The 17,916-nt window shown below is 35.1% G+C and overlaps 1 long non-coding RNA gene across 1 annotated transcript; it reads left to right on the plus strand.

The window, feature by feature from the left end:
* Positions 1-7,363: 7,363 nt before the first annotated feature.
* On the plus strand, positions 7,364-11,032 carry LOC129260090 (uncharacterized). The gene is made up of 4 exons (XR_008584458.2): positions 7,364-7,453; positions 8,704-8,783; positions 9,345-9,577; positions 10,135-11,032. It is a non-coding gene; the product is annotated as an uncharacterized LOC129260090 (long non-coding RNA).
* Positions 11,033-17,916: the final 6,884 nt, after the last annotated feature.

The raw sequence follows: 17,916 nt of genomic DNA on the forward strand, positions 1-17,916 counted from the left end.
TATGAGGTATACAAGAACTGTTTAATATTATTATTATTATTACATCTATTTTGACAACTTTGTAATCTTAACAGGTTTTTCTTGGTTGACGACGCCCAGACTGTACTGCAATAATGAATGTAGGGAAGGATTAATGTATATAAAATAAAGGATAATTCATTCAGTCAATGTTTAAATATTTTAATAGAATGGATAGAATATGTATTGTTTTATAATAACTTCGTCGACATGAGAAGACCAGTCAAGATGTTGGTTTACAACAACTCCTAGATATTTAACCTCATTCACATTGCGAAGCGTTCCACTATTCATTTTTTATTTCTCAAGTTGATATCCTTTTTCTTTCTGCTTGCAAACTTTATGTTATGTCCATTATATCATGTACAACATTGTGAAACGGAAACCATGAATGAAAAAAATGCGATTGTCATGTCTAATTGCATGAGAACAACTCACAACGATACGAATCCATATAACATGTACTTACATTTTATGAATCGGGGATTCTGCCAAAACATGCTCTCTATTCATTCCACGAAGTAGGAGTAGTAGTACATAAACCAACAGAACAACCAACAAGATAATTTTTCTGTTCAATATATTTTTCATTTTATTTAGTATTTCTCGCTTAAATCTGTTACCACAAACACCTACAAAATTAAAACAAGAAAAGATGTAAGCACAGAAAAAGAACAGGGAGAAAAAAACCCCTCTCTTTCTCGTTAGGCCACAGCTTCCCTCTATGTGAACAATGAAAATGACAAGCTTAGTTGGTTGGTGTTGGAGTTAAGTTGGCGCTCTTCAATCTGGTAGATTATCTGCGCCAGGTCGTTTCCGAGTTAGTTGCTTAATTCCCGCATCAATGTCCTCGGCGTTAGACTAGTCTGACCTGTCATATAGCAAGGTGCAATATAATTATGATTAGTTACCACCACCATTAAATTGTGCGTTTTTGTACTTCATAGTATGCAAACTTATATAAGAAGCTAGGTCGAAACTCAATTTTAGTAGTCTAAGAATTATCACTAATCATCTGAACAAAAGGAAGAGAGAGAGAGAAAGAGATGGAGAGAGATCAGTGGAATATTCTTATTCGAATCTCTTTGTTTTTTTCACGTAATTCAGGATGACTTTATAATTTGCATTTCTTCCCAATAATGTTGCTAGATCTGATATTGGCTTGTTTAATTTCAGGCTTCTTTGCATAATTCTTCTTTCTCTTTCATATTTCTTACATTGTAGTAAAATGTTCTATTGTCTCAGGAACCTGACAATGGGAACATAGACCATTTTCATGTTGATTAAATTTATACAGATAATAATTCAATTTACATTTTCCGAGTCTTAAACGGTGTATCATAGTCTCTTCAAACCGAATGAGACCTTGATAACTAATTGTATCTGCCACGTTGGGTTGGATGCTAAATAAATGTCTTCCTTTAGATGAGGATACCCATTGAGCCTGCCAGATTTCTTTATAAATCGAAGACATGTGGGTTTTCCATTCCTCTTTGATATATGGAATGTTTAGTGACTACAGCTGAACCTTACATCTTTCGGACATACTGCCCCACGTGACTCGTTAATAAGATGATGCGACCTTTATAATATTGCATGAACTACGCCTCTATAACTTAACTATACAGTGCGTCCCAGAAAAAACGAAACCGAGATTTAGCGATTATTTATGACCTACCAATGTAAGGCTTAGAATCTCCTCTTTCATCTGATATTACTTAGATGATTCCTCATTCACGCATGAGTGAGCAAAAACAATTTGAAGAGGGGATATCAAAAAGTCATTTGGCGGGCTGTATCTGGGTATCAAAAAGAAAACCACATATTTAGAAAGTTCAATATCTGCTCTTTAATTTGATACCTCAATTACAGAAAATGGTCAAGAAATAACAAAGTTCTGGTTATTTGAAATAAGGCTTGAATTTCAATAATTTCATAAAATGAAGAGGATTTCAAACTCACTCGAACTCCGTTTTGTTAACCATGCGATAGCTTCTGTGTGAAACCGGTGAAAACACGTTTATTTAAAGTATACATCCAAAGAAAATTCACGAAAGTGATGATTATAGACAAATTATACATGAATGGAAAGGTCTTGTCTTTTTATACACAAATATGTCACTAAAAAGTCTTATTGATGTCGTGGAAATGCAAGAAATGAAATTATTAGAGACCCTTCTCAGCCCCCAGCCGCCCCCAGACAGACAATCACGCGATCAAAAACAGTCGAGAATAGTGACGTCACATGATCGACTCACTCGGCTCTCTGTGCAAGCCAGCAGTACACTGAGTGATAGCTGATTCACCTTCCTGGTCTCTATTTTTCTTCGAATTTACCGTTTTCTTCATGTATTTTGATATCCGAATTCTGTTTTCGACAACTTCAGACTATAAGGGAACCAGAACTGTGTTATTTTGCCCTTATTTTATTGAATTGTGAACTGGAAAGATCGATTTTGTCCACTCGACAGTCTTCGTTGTGTTGCTCTTCTAACTATTGAAAAACTCCAAGCTGCACGGTCCCATTCACTTGCTCCCGATGCATGTTGCAGGTTACGCTGTTTGATCCAGTCAAAAGTCAAGGTAAGCATGTTTGGAAACTGTACTTGTTCTGACGATGCATTCAGGTCAGATGACAGATACAGATCTGATATAAGTTTAGAATCATGCATTTTGGCATAACTACTATTACAATTAAAAAGTCTTTATTTTACTTAGAAATAATGTTTTTGCACAATTCCAGCAGATTTTTTCTTCAGATTTCTAAAACTGGTCAGGACTCAGGCAGGCGATTAAATTATTTAGGAGCACTGGTATGGACCATGGCTGAAAATCTGCTGTTTCAGAGGAATGTTTAAGTTTTTATTATACACAGAATTATATCACCATGATGCCGATGTCATGAAGCCAGACAAATATTCAACAGTGATTACCCTGATTCCTGACCAAAATCACTCACACGTATTGCGAGGTTAGTATTAGTATACTAACCTCGCACCACGAACCGCGTTTGGCAGTGGATTTCTAACTAGTGGGTCGCGCGTGCTGGGATCTCACTTCTTGGGTCCACAACACACGACTTCTATTGCTTGAATTTTCTGTGCGCGGCGGCATGTAATGAACCCTTGTGTAGGCCAAAATTTGAGTCTGGTGTTTCTTTCTGATTAGAGTGTTGCTGCATATATGTATGCGTAATGCCTTCAACAATGAAGATAAATGCAATCTTTGTAATGACACAGAGACTCAGAGAGCACCGTACCTCAAGTGATGTTCGTGTAGTCTCCACTTCACTACTGCTACAGCCTACACTACGCTACAAACCTACCCGGGTAGGTGTGGCGTACATGTACGGTAGTGTAGCGGTAGTGAAGTGGAGTGGGGCCTACACAAACATCACTTGAGGTAGAGCACCAGTGTTCTGAGTGGAACTTTTCAGGTGTCTAAACCTACTGTCATTTGTTGTTGACCGGGAATTACATGCCACCGCACGTCATCAATCATCACGATAATTGAATTCATACTTTGATTTGATTATTTAAACTATTTCTTTTTTTCTCTCTTCTACACACAGATCTGCACACTTGCTGACTCTGGTGACTTCTGGTGTGTGTAGAAGAGAGAAAAAAAGAAATAGTTTAAATAATCAAATCAAAGTATGAATTCAATTATCGTGATGATTGATGACGTGCGGTGGCATGTAATTCCCGGTCAACAACAAATGACAGTAGGTTTAGACACCTGAAAAGTTCCACTCAGAACACTGGTGCTCTACCTCAAGTGATGTTCGTGTAGTCTCCACTTCACTACTGCTACAGCCTACACTACGCTACAAACCTACCCGGGTAGGTGTCTAAACCTACTGTCATTTGTTGTTGACCGGGAATTACATGCCACCGCACGTCATCAATCATCACGATAATTGAATTCATACTTTGATTTGATTATTTAAACTATTTCTTTTTTTCTCTCTTCTACACACATATCTGCACACTTGCTGACTCTGGTGACTTCTGGTCTCTGCTTGCTACCTCAATCTGGGAGATTCCATCATGTCCTTTTACTATGGTTTGGATATAGCCATTTTTTTCTTCACTCTTTCCAGAACCTACGGTTTGCAAGTTGTGGACTGATAATGATACAAAAGAAAATTTTTCTTTATCAATCTTGGAAACAATTTTGAGCACAGATTTGGAGAGAAACTAAGAAATTTGACTTGGACAGGAATACAGCTTGTCAAAAATAATAACACACAATTTAAAACGAAAGAACAATTTTAATGTTACTAGGGCATTTTGCGAGAATTATTATACTCAATCACACGTCCCAAATCAAGGGTAAGTCCTTTGATTAAACATGTAGTTGAAATTGCGATTGCAACTCGACCTTATTACGCTTGAATTTGAATTTAAAAGGGAATCCAACCCAAATAAAAACTGTATTCATAAGGAAAAGAATAATCAGACAAGTTGATAGGTGAAAGTTTGAACAATATTGGACAAACAACAAGAAAGTTATGAATTTTTAAATGTTGTAAATATTGGTAATCACTATACCCATGGAGACTTCAAATTGGCCGCATATGGGATGTCATAGTGATGTAAGGCAAGGACTACTCTTCCATGTACTCCAATACATATTATGGCTAAAATGTCATTTTCCCCAAAAGTTTTATTTCAAATTATATCTTTCTTTCATGAGGACATAAAACAATATACTACCTGGGTTATATTTAGATTACTGTTTAGGGGAATGGGTACTTAGGAGAAAATCACAAATCCCTGATAATAAAGTACATGGCCTATGGGAAAGTTGTCCTTGCCCCTTGTCATAATTTACTTACTCAGTTGCCAATTCGAAATCTACATAGTATTAGTGATCTCAATTTTAAAGCAGCTATAACTTTCTTATTCTTTGTCCGCTTTCTTTCAAACTTTCACCATTCTGTTTAATTTATTTTTCTCCTTCCCAACACAACATTTTATGGCCAAGGCTGGATTCCTCTTTAAGACTTACGCTTGATTTGCAATTGAACATAAGTTTCTTGCAGTGCCCCATAATTATGTTTTGTTATCAGATATTTAACGTGCTGATTTTTCTCGAAAGGTATAATATATTTGTCCTTTTAAACGGTATTTGAATATGGGTACGCCTTTTATTTGTTTTCCACAATATTTATTGCATAGATGAACAGAAGTGAAATATTCATTGTGAAGCACTGTGAATGTTGTGTGCTGTTGTGTGATGGCTCATCATTTTTGTTATAAGACTGAAAGCCTGGTGGATGTGAGGAAGTGGCCTGGATGAAAGAAAAGTGAACATGTGTCCAATTACTGATTTGCATATTCTAAGACAATTTTGTTTCTGGATAAATTTTGCTATGCATTCCCTACATTAAGAGTAAAGGAGAAGTCCACGCAATCAAAAATTCATTTGAATTTAAAGAAAAATAACAAGATATTGCAGGAAATTTCATAAAAACTTTGATTCAAATTTATATAACTACTATTTTAACAGTTCCGTAAATATAACCTATTGTGATCAGATGAAGAGTTTCCTATCGTCAAATCTGCAAAGAATAAAAAACAAAATGCCACAAAAAATAGAAACGAATGTGATGTGAGTGACAACTCTAATTTGCATATCATTGTTTTGTGTATATGACTGTTTTGAGTAAAAACAACAAGGGAAATTACTCTATTCTAATAATTTTTAGTTGATGTGGACTTGACTTTTAACTCTATCCCTCCCATCCCAAATAAGAGTAGATAATCTAATCAAGAACTTGAAAATCAAAAGCAGCAATTAAGAAGCAAGATTTGATAAATACAGGTCTGAATAGAATTTCACAAGAAAATAAAAAGAGAAAAAAAGATGGGTAGGGACGGGGAAGGAATAAAAAAAAAATACCCAGAAAAAAAATCCGAGTTTCGAACCAGGGTCCTCGCACATGACAAAACAATGGCCAACGCATTTGGCCACAGACCATTACCCTATCGGAAAGGCATTTTTAAGATATATAAAATAAAGTCCGCTCGCCGCTGTTGCCTAATAATGCTTCGGCAATTCAACTGCAATTTTAATCATTTCGCAATGGATATTGCCGTGTTTTTTTGGTGGTTCCTGACTTTGCTACTTAATGAAATTTCATAATTTTTGTTCAGTCATAAAGAAGAATGTCTATGCTTTATATTGATTATAATATTAATGTGACGCAAGTGTGATTTCTACGTGAAAATATGCTTTGTTTATTCACATATATTTCTTGAAAAAAAAAAAATTCTAAGCTAAATATCGGTTACCAAAATACGTTAAATGTGCACTTTTTTTCACTGTTCAGTAAATTCAAACTTTTATCTATATAACAAGACCAATCTTAAGAGGAATAAACATTTCTAAGAGCAAAAAACGCTGATTGGAAAGATGGTCTCCAATGGGCTGCTGTCAGCTCACTGCTCATTGTGTGACGTCACTCAGCTGGAGCTCGCAAGAGGACCGGTGGAAGGCAGAAATATGGCATGAAAATAAATCATTTTTGAGAGCTGATTTCTGCAAACTCTGATCACTATTTTGAAAAGTGAAGTTATATATCTGATTAGTAATACTTCCCCTTTACAACGATGACCACATAAAGTCATTATAAGATAATTTTGATTCTTCGGGTGAATACAAGCATTATTTCAAAGGACTATAACTTTTTTACTCCTTGACCATTTTTAGTGATTAAGGTATCAAAAGAAAGAGCATATATTGAACTTTTTAGGCATGTGATTTTCTTTTTGAAATTCAGATACCCCCCGCCAAATGAGTTTTTGGTATCCTTTCTTCAAATTGTTTTTTCTCACTCATGCGTGAATGAGGAATCATCTAAGTAATATCAGATGAAAGAGGAGATTCTAAGCTTTACATTGGTAGGTCATTTGTCTATTGTATTTGTGATTAAGTTATGATAAATAATCGCTAAATCTCGGTTTCGTTTTTTCTGGGACGCACTGTATAACATACTACTTTTTTTTTTCATTGGTGGGATGTAAAGAAAAACTTCTTTTTTTACAGTGTATAATTCAATTCAATTTTTCAATTCAATTCTTTATTCATTCAAATTCAAAGGCCCGAATTCACAAAGGTGGTTTTTGCAGAAACCATGGTTTCAACCGTGGGTTTTACTGATTTTGCGATTCACAAAGGTGGTTTCAAATGAAACCATGGTTTCAACCGTGGGTTTTCGGCATGATTTTGAGTCAACTGTTTTAGGTGGTTTCAAACCGTGGGTTTTAGAAAAACCATGGTTTTTAGGCACATTGACCAATCACAGAACAGTATTTCGGTACATTGCTGAGCAAGTGGAGATAGACGACGATAAATAGATTTGTACGAAAAGAAAAGAAGCTAGAAGCGAAGCGTGGAATATCGGTATTTGCCGAGCTGTGAGAACATCGTGAGTAATTTACCATTTCATAGCGACGATGAATATTTTTTCTACGTCTGTGTGTATTTTTTTGTGAAGAAATATTATAATTAATGCTGTAAATGCATGCAGATTTAGGAGCGGAACGGTGGACTCGTGATGGGAAAAGCATTATCGCACGCAAGTTATTTTCTAGTCCCACGCGTGTAGTTTTGTGTCCTGTCAAAACAAAAGATTATGAAGAGCTCTCCGTACCGAATCGCTAAGCTCCCTGGCCTGGGTTTAATAGCTCGGCTCATAAAGCTGAGCTCTGGAGAAGCGATGCATGACAAAGCCGCCAAAGTAGTCAGACTTTCAACCACAATTGTGCAAAATTCAAGAAAATTTTATTCTTAATTTATACCTTAGTTTGATATGATTTTTTAGTAAATTAAAGTAACTGCACAATTAACCAAACAGCATCACTTATTATTATTAATGGGCATGTTGCCTGTTGTTGCCTTGTTGGGCCAATTTAGTGAATGGGAAAACACTTCCTAACTGTGTCTAGTCATTGTTAATTGCTTGTAGATCCTGTCTCCAATAATAGTGTTCAAAATTCACTTATTCAGATCCAACTGGAGAAATGTTGGAACTAGATCTAGCCTCGAGGACGAGGACTCTGTGATGATATTTTTATAATTTTGAGTTGACAGTGTCTTCATGGAGCAAGAGACCAAGTTGTTAGACATGCGCTAGGCTAGGGCAGGCCTGCGTAGGGCTGTGTCAGTGTGTGTCGAAGAAGTTGGTAAAATTGTCAATGATGGAATCCCCTTCAATATCCACATCACTGCCAATAATTGGTTAGATACACTGAATTGAATTAATTTAAATTTCATACCTTTTTATTACCTAAGCTTATAAAAGGAATAACAAATATTTTATAGGGCCTAAATAATTAAAACATAAAAAATTCATGAAATTAGAGGTTTCTTACCAGACCGATCTAGTGGCCATTGCAAAATCTTCCCATCCCTTGCTCACCCTGCGTAATACAATAGGCTTGACTCGGTTTGTTTATAATGATGCAGCTACAATACGATGAGCTACGTTATGAAGCGCCATTCTATAGAACAATTCATTGAATAAATTATTTAAAAAAATGATAATATGAATTAACATTTTGGTTGGAAATACTATCGTTTAATCTGGCAGATTTGAGAGATGTTGAATTATATTATGTCCATCAGATTTGAAAGTAATTTAATGTAGATCTACCTGTACTTTGTTTATTTCCGCAGTAAATTTTTGAATGGATGAAAATATCTTACAACATGCACAGGCTGTCCTAAGATACTATGAAAGGAGGATTGTTAGAGAGGTATGTTCATTTTTGTTGTCTCTATGTGGACTATCGTCTATTTTCTAAAAAATTTCTTTGTCACCGTCTAAAATTTTTTTTATCATAAAATTTGTTTTCATGATAAAGAACCACTTATTTTGATCAATTTCAAACTTGGTTGACGTACACATCTGACAGTTGCTGAACTAATCTGAATTCTGTGGCACATGATCAATGGTCATAGAGTACTAGACCAAAAGCTTCAGTCTCTGTATTTTGGTTCCACTGAACTGAGTAAGGATTATAGTGAAATGTCAGAAATTGTTAAGGAAATCCCCAGAAACGACGGTTATTCCTGTCTAATAGAGTACATGCCTAAATGTCGAATATTTTGTAGATCCAGTTGATCAATTTATATTTATGAGAATGACGATGTGATTAGGATGTGGCAAAATAATGAATTAATAAGTCAACTGACCAAATGTGCAGATTTCTCAAAAGGTAGGCCAATAAATTTCGACAATATGCAGTAAAGGTAGTTAAGAATACATAGTTGTTTTTTTCAGTTGTTTAAATATTTTCTTTTGCTTCTTACTCTAGTCTAACTCAACAGGAATATGCCAACCAGAACTGCAGTTAGGAGTCATTGGCAGGAGGAACCTTTGTGACTTGTACGAAGATGAAGCTTTCAAGCACAGAATTGCTTTTCCAAAGAGACCACACGCTACCTCATCATCATGCTTGAAGGTGATCTGAGCCTGAGGAGGGACGAAGGGCCTAGTGATCGACTACCTTTGTTTCTGCAAGTATTGACAATTCTGCGTTTGTATGCTGTAAGTATTTTTTTTAATAAGAAAGTTATGACATAAACATCTCAAGACAAGCCTAGTGTATGCAAATATTTTTGATGTTGCTGTAAAAAGAAATCAAACTCAATGTAAAAAGTGATAATAAATTGTGGCAACTGCCCGTTTTTAATTCACAATGAAGTGAGCATATGATTATTATTTTTTTTTTTCAAATATAGAAAATACAATCAGAAATGTATATTAGAACTAGAAATTTTGTCATCCATTGTGGACAGATTCTTCCAAAATCCATACTTTACATTTAGGTTGTATCATTATCTTGGTTATTTGACAAAAGGTACTGCATCTGCTTTGCTCAATTTATGTTTGTCACACAAATGTTTATGGGGTTGGGAAAAGTAATGTTAAACTGAGTTCTATGATATTAAAAGGATTCCATATGGGATCAAAATATTTTTTTTTATTCTTTAAATATATAAAGACAATAATATATTTATTTTTGTTTTCTCTTTGTCATCTTAAAAAATAAAATAAAAAAACAGAGTAAGGTGCAACTTCTGGCAATATATCTTCATTTACAGGATAATTTCAGGGAATACAGGGTGATGAGGCATCAGTGTTGCAATCATCTGTTTGTTGAGTAATCAGATGTTTCGCAAGCCATAGCCAGAAGAAAGGTTTTGTGAGAACTTGAGATTGAGGCTACCCAACAACAACTGTTTGAGTACCAGTACAGTACTACAGGAATTCAAGAGTCATAGGTGTGTTCGATGGGACCCATGTCTACATATCCTGGAGGGAAACAAGCTTTGTACTTTCTTGATGGGCAAGTCCACCCAACAAAAAGTTTATTTTGATATAATAGAGAAAACTCCAATGAGCATAACACTAAAAATTTGATGTAAAATGAGAAAGTTCTGACATCTTGAAGTTTCGCTTATTTTCACTAAACGGATATATATGCACATCCTGGTCATTATGCAAATGAGTGACCAAGTGACGTTCTCCACTCACTGTTTCTTTTTTGTAATATATCATGAAATATGATTTTTTTTCTCATAATGGCTAATACAGGTGTATGGTTTGATTTCTCCCTGAAACTTGTGTAAAAAGACAATGTGGCAACATATACTCATTTGTGAATTCTGTAAAAAATCAAGTATTATAATATATTTCATATATTGATATACAGAAGAAAGAGTGAGTGTGTGACATCATAGACTTGTTTGCATATCACCTGTTGTGTGCATATAAGTGATTTTTGCGAGTACCGGTAATTAATTTCTTATTTTACATCCTATTTTGACGTTTTCAGTGTCATGCATGTTTTATTTTTCTCTATCCATTCACATTAACTTTTTGTTGTACAGTGGACTTGCTCTAGAACAGGTATTTTCTGTAATGTACATGTAAGAATTTCATTATTCATTTGTGTCTTCTTTTTAACACCTTCTTTACAGAGGGGGGGGGGGGGTTGAATCAACCTCCCTTGAGATCTCTGCCAATGATCGCATTAACGCCTTGAAAATTGGTATGATAATAGTGGGGGATGTCATGTGCAATGCTGTTTGGTTAATTATTCCGAAATCGTCAGATCTTTTATATTAATTAATTATGCTAATTTCTGCATAAATCTTACTTTTATACCATTGCTAACAATCAAAATGAAAAAAAATCCTAGATTGAAAATGAATTTCTTATGTATTTTGTTTTATGAATTTCTTATGTATATCTTTTTTTTCAAGATTTTGTTTTTTGCCAAATTTAAAGCAGAACATTTTTTGAAGCATGATTATGCTGAAATCAAATAATTTCAGCTGATGAAAGTAAAAATAACCATGTCCATATGAAGAAGTTGAGAAAACTCAAAATTGATTTTGTACACAAAATCACATTTTGGAGCAATTTCGGGTCTGACATGCACTTATGTAATGTTGAGTAATTTTCCAACAGCATGCCCAGGCATCGTAAATTTGATCTCAAGAGATGTGCAAGACTTCAAAGTAAAAAGTCGGCGAGCAGCACGGTCGTTAAATTTCGCACAGCGGAATGGTTGTGGAATATGTTGAGGGAGAGGGTCCATTCACCCCCCCCGGGGTTTTAGGGTTAACCCTAAATCTCTCGGGGTATTTTGATTCTTGTCATTCCCCGGGGGGGGGGGGGCATTATGGCCCCCCCCTTAAGACCTCAGTCGCGGATTGCGCGATCAAAACAAAAATTTGCATGATGGTAGAGAATGACGTAATCTACGCAGTTGCATTGGTAAATTTCACTGAATTCATATATTTTAATTTTATATGAATTAATTATGCTAATTTATTCATGAAATCATACTTTTTGCTCTGATTCACTAAATAAAGCTCCTAGAATGCTATTTTTTGGTGAAAATATTCTTTATAGCATTCCTAACAATTGTGAATGAAAAAAATTATGGTACCAAGACCGATTTCCTATGTATTTTATTGTTTTTTAATTTCTTATGTATTTCTTTGTTTTTTACTTTTTCGATGGAAATCGTTCCAGACTTAATTCTGATCATAAACAAGGCAAAATTAATTAAGTTTAATCAGTAAAAGTAGAAATAATGATGCATTTATGAATTTTGGCTAATACACAATCTGCATTGGATTTGTACATGAAATCACGTTTATGAGCAATTTGGGGTCTGACATGCACTTACATAATGTTGCGTAATGTCGTAACCGCGTATCCGGGCGTCATAAATTTGGTCTCTAAATTTGCGCGAGACTTGAAAGTAAAAAGTCAGTGAGCGGCGAGGTCAAAAAATTTTGCGCAGCAGATATATCGCAAAAATTGTCAAGGGGGGCCATTATGCCCCCCCCAGGAGAATGTGGGTTAAAAGAGCACATTATTACTAAGAATTTCACATGAATACAAGTATTTGAAATTAACTTTTATCAGATTTAGTTTCTTTCACAGACTACATGTATCTTCAATGATTTTTTAATTCAAATAGTCCTTACTAAAAAAACCACTATTTAATCAGGAAGCATAAAATGTAAATTCCTCATTTATATTTTCATGTGAAATATTTTCACATATTTTAAATTGTCTATTTCAAATGCTTAAGATTAGAACTTTGATAGCTCACAGAAAGTTTATTGCATGCCCCAAAATATGCATGTGTCCATGAGGGTCATCAATTCAAATTGCTCTCATTTCTTTGTTTTTGCATCAGTTGTGTTTACACTTGGTACAGATGACCATTGGGGATTAAATACCATATGCATGTCCAGGAGGATAATAAGGTCAAAAGATCATATTGCATACACTGTAGTTTGATTGTGATATCAGGCGAGACTGATGGTTAACCTTGTTTTTTGTTGAAATGTATTCTTTTCAAGTGTCCCCAGGGCAACAGCCCAGCTGGGGCAACCAGGTAGCCTTATGAATAGAGCTCAACTCGGGCAACCAGGAAAACACTAGCTTGGCCTGGCAGTGCTGGCACATGCACATTTAGGGGGCGTGAATGAGACAAATTAAAAGGGCAATTAATGCATTTTCTTGGAAAAAAAATATAATTTCGATTGACCCCAAAGGATAACTTGATCATGGCCTAGTTGGGAAACCAGGTAGCCTAACAAGTAGAGCTCGAATCAGGCAACCAGAAAAACACCAGCTAATAATTAACAATAATTATTCATTTGGGCCATTATGATGTGGCAATACATGTATATCAAAACTTGGACTAAGTATTTATTTCACAAATGTGTGATTTTCCAAGGTGCAAGGTGGTTTTATGCAAATTAAAGATATACAAAAAAGATAAAAGAGTAGTCTTTTCTCTTTTTTCTGATTTGGACGAAATAATCATGAAGATGATCAAGATGACTTTGGTGGTGATGAGGATGATGATTGTGTTGGTGCTGCTGATGGTGACAAGTGTGGTGATGGTCATACATGTAATGGTGGTGATGGTATCGATGGTTTTGATGATAATGAGGTTGATGATGACAATAAAGATGATAGCAATGGTGATGTTAGTGTTGATGATGATGGTAATGTTGATGAGTGATGACGATAGTAATGATCATGCCCCTTTCATCTCCATCACTCCTCTTATCTATATGTATCCCTCTCATCTACATCTCCTCATCATCTCCATCCCTCCTCTCACCATCTCCATCACTCTATACTTTCATCTCTCATCTCCATCCTCCTATCCCCTCCATCCCTCATCTCAATCACCTCCATTCCTCCCATTATCTCCATCACCCTCATCAACTCTCATTTCCATTCCTCTCAACATCTCCATTTTTCTCATCTCCATTCATCTCAGGAAAATACATATACACAAGATAGAATTCAACAGTCAAAATACTTGTTTTGAAATATAATATTCCTCTGTAAAGTGGGTTTTATTATTTGCCATATAAAGTTGAATAATTACATAGTAAACACTGTATACTTAACAAAATTTGCATTTTTGAAAGTGAAACTGAGATTTTTCATGCACACTTTCAGTGGATATGAACATTTTCAGTAAAATTAAAATGTTCAAAAATTCCAGGGGGGGGGGGGAGGGGCAACTGCTGCGTAGGGCCACGCTTTTGAACATTTTGGGGGCCGGGATTATATCGTCCCAAGCCGGCCCCAATGTATATTTTCCCTTAATACTCAAAGTAACAGCCACGTAATAAGCATATAACTCATTCTAAGCTGTACACCAGGGAAAATTAATGTAAAAAGAAACATATTATTCATAGTAAGCTGCAAGAGAAGTTAAAGAAAATAAATCAGGGGAAAAACAAGGAATTGAAAGGGGCAAAGTAAGACAATTCATCCATGTTATTTTAAATTCTGTAAAAAAATAATGCTAAGCCCCTTGTTTTTATTGATCGCTTCCTTCGGCCCGGTATGCCCACACAGCCCCCTCTGCATTACCTTTGCATGAATCGAACATCTACAAGTCAAAGAAATTGAAGCCTATTACCACTTAAAACCAAGCTATACACCATGGAAAATAAATACCGGTATAGGCCTACATACAAATACAATTACAAAATATTTATTTAAAAAAAGTAGAAAGGCAGATCCTACGATGTCAAGCTTCATCTAATTTTGTCTAAAGGAGAGCAGCGAGAGACATTCTTCTTTCATCGATAAACAGGCTTAGTCCTACATCGTTGGAGTAAACTAAACTAAACTCAGCCATGCCCACTTCCATTGGCGATATCTTCGGGTCTGAAGCCCCCCGGCAGCTAGGGGGGCCGAGCTACGTAGTATTGCGATGAAATGCACCGAATCATTAATCCGTTTTTCGCTACTCACGATCAGAGAGAAAAGGTGACAAACCTCAACAAATCGGGCATCTACACTGCGTTTTACTCTTTCTATGCAGAAATTGAGTTGAGGGAATACAAGAGAGTCTATCTTCTGCGACAAGAGGGAAGAAAATAAATTATGATCACAAAATTAAGTCAGTTGTTGAGCGGGGGCCCGGGGCCGAGTCGAACACCAAATCAGTGCAGTGCTACGGTTAAGGGTTCGGTATCGCTAGCTAAAACACACGCGCGCTAATATGGGATCGCGAGATAGCTAGAAGCGCATAAAATTACACTTTTTTCAATTTTTGATATTTCAACGAAAAAAAGTTGTAGTAAGTGAAGAATCAGACCGTATTGCCAGTGCTAGCTGTATTTTTTTTTTGCCTCCAATTAGAGGATTTATTTACATCATCGCAACATAACACATTATAAAAATGAACATACATGAGATGACATGACATTTTAAAGAATTATATCGATACAAAACAATTACATAGTTATGCAATCATCCAATAATCTAACATGAGTTATAACATATTGAATACATCAGTGAAAACAAACGATTTACTGAGTTTCATACGTATTCGGTAATTTCTCTGGGTAAATAAACATATCTTTTCCTGTGCCGAGCTTTCAATTCTATTCTACTTTCTATTTCTCTTAAGAATATAAATTTCAGATTATCTCTCTTTTCTTTTCCGGATATGTTTCTAGAAACAATGACTTTGTGAATGCACCAAAGTGCAATGGTCAGAAGTAAAACCAAATTTTCGTCTACTTCATGTTTAAACAGAATTTTGTAATTGATTTCTAAATCTTTATGAAATAATTTTTTAGTCAGTTCTTTCAAATATTCAAAAAATGATTTATTCAAATCACAAGAAATGAAAGCGTGGTGGATATCTTCCTCCATTCCACAATGCGAACATAGGTTATCATTCACTAAACCCCATTTGTGTAGGTTTCTTCTTACGGGTAATAGGTTATAAAGAAGTTTAAAATTAAATTCGCGTAACTTGCACTCTTGAACTTGATTTAGATTACGTTTAAAAATAACTTCCCAATCGAAATGAGTTCCTTTTTTATTTTCCCAGTAAATACAACACGTATTGGTGTGCATGTAATCGGGACAAAGCAGTTTATATAAGAATTTGCTGCTACATTCACTGATATGTTTTTCTTTATCTCCAGTGATCAAAAGTGGTATTTGTAAATGTGTAGCTAATTGCTTTGGCTGAGTAAAGGGAGTCGAAGTGTTCCAGATTTTGGGTATCGATTTTCTTAATTTAGAGTAATCATACATTACATTACATTTTTCTTTTCTAGTTTTAAGCCTTAAAGCGATGTTTTCTGTGGAGAGAAAGTTTCCATCACAAATAACATCCTTTAGAAAGATTAGACCACTTTCATACCATCCTCTAAAAAATAGAGTGTTTTTGTTGAATGTAATATTTTCGTTATACCAAAGAATTTGTTTCAGCTTGTTACTTTCCGTTGCATATATTTCCTTTAGGGGAGTGCTTGACCTGATTCTCAACCAGGCTTGTAAAATTTGTCCGTAAAATAGCGGTACACGATTCTTTCTAACATGTGATACGATATTGTCATTATAATTGCAATTCAATAAAAGAGTGATACCTCCCAGTTGATCAAACCAGTAATGAGTCATCTCTTTCCACATTCCCGGGTTCTCATTGAACAATCGGCCTAACCATTTCAATCTAAAACTAAATTCTTGTCTTTGAATATTTACCATTCTTATTCCCCCATCTGTGTAATCATTTGCCAGAGTATCTCTATTCACTTTTTCTACAACAGAATTCCAAATGAAGTTATACACAATTTTATTTAGTCTTTTTAAAAACATCTTAGGGATGATGTCTACAATGGCGGAATTAATTATTTGGCTGAGAGCCAGTGACTTCAATACTGTAACTTTACCGAATATAGTTAAACTTCTTTTCTTCCAACTAGAAAGTTTTTTCTCCAATTTATTTAGTTTGTTGTCCCATTCGGTGTTAAGTGCTAGGTTATTGTCTGAATGAATAAAGTGCCCTAAATATTTTGCTGGTTTTTCGCTCCAATTCAGATTGTAAGGTTTAATATTCCAGCGTTTACTAGTGTCGCCTATCCACATCATTACAGTTTTCTCTTTATTGAGTTTAGGGCCTGCAAGTTTCCCAAAAGTATTCAATTCCTTTAGAATTTCTTTTAAGGACGACTCATCTTGCACGAAAAATAATGTGTCGTCCGCATATTGTAATAAATTTAATTTAACATTATAATTATCGATTTGTATAAGTTTGATTGCATGGTTATTCATAATCTTATTTGCCATAAATTCGACTGATAAAATAAATAACAGTGCAGACAAGGGGCATCCTTGTCTTATTCCCCTCTCTACTGGAAACCCTTCGGATATCCATCCGTTTACCAGAACTGAACTTGATATATCATTGTATAGTACTTTGATCCAACTTCGGAATGAATTTCCGAAATTATACCTGTTTAAGCACAAATTAAGAAAATCAGTATTAAGAACATCGAATGCTTTACTAAAGTCTACAAGCATTATTGAACCTGTGGCATTGCAATTCATTAAATACTGAATAACATCTTTAGTGAGCCGAACATTGCATGCGGCTAAACGACCTTTAATGTACCCAGTTTGATTTTCATTGATTATGTTACTAATAACTTTCTGCAGACGTGTTGCCAAAACTGCTGCAATTATCTTGTAGTCATTGTTTAGAAGAGTAATTGGCCTCCAATTACTTAGATCTTTCATATCTCCTTTTTTGAAAATGAGAGTAATTATACCTTTTCTTTGTGTATTTGACATTGAACCATTTTTGTAACAGTCGTTCAATGCTTTTACAAGTATATCTTTTATTTGTTCCCAAAACATCTGGTAGAATTCTATTACAGTTCCGTCCGTACCTGGGGCTTTATTCTTTTTCATTCCAAAGACAGCACGTTTGCACTCTGCTGTTGTTAATAACCCATCACATGATTCTTTATCTTTATCACTCAATTGACTTACATTTTGTGAATAAATATACTTATTTATCTCGT

Source organism: Lytechinus pictus, chromosome 5, assembly GCF_037042905.1.
Source record: "Lytechinus pictus isolate F3 Inbred chromosome 5, Lp3.0, whole genome shotgun sequence".
Lineage (NCBI taxonomy): Eukaryota > Metazoa > Echinodermata > Echinoidea > Temnopleuroida > Toxopneustidae > Lytechinus > Lytechinus pictus.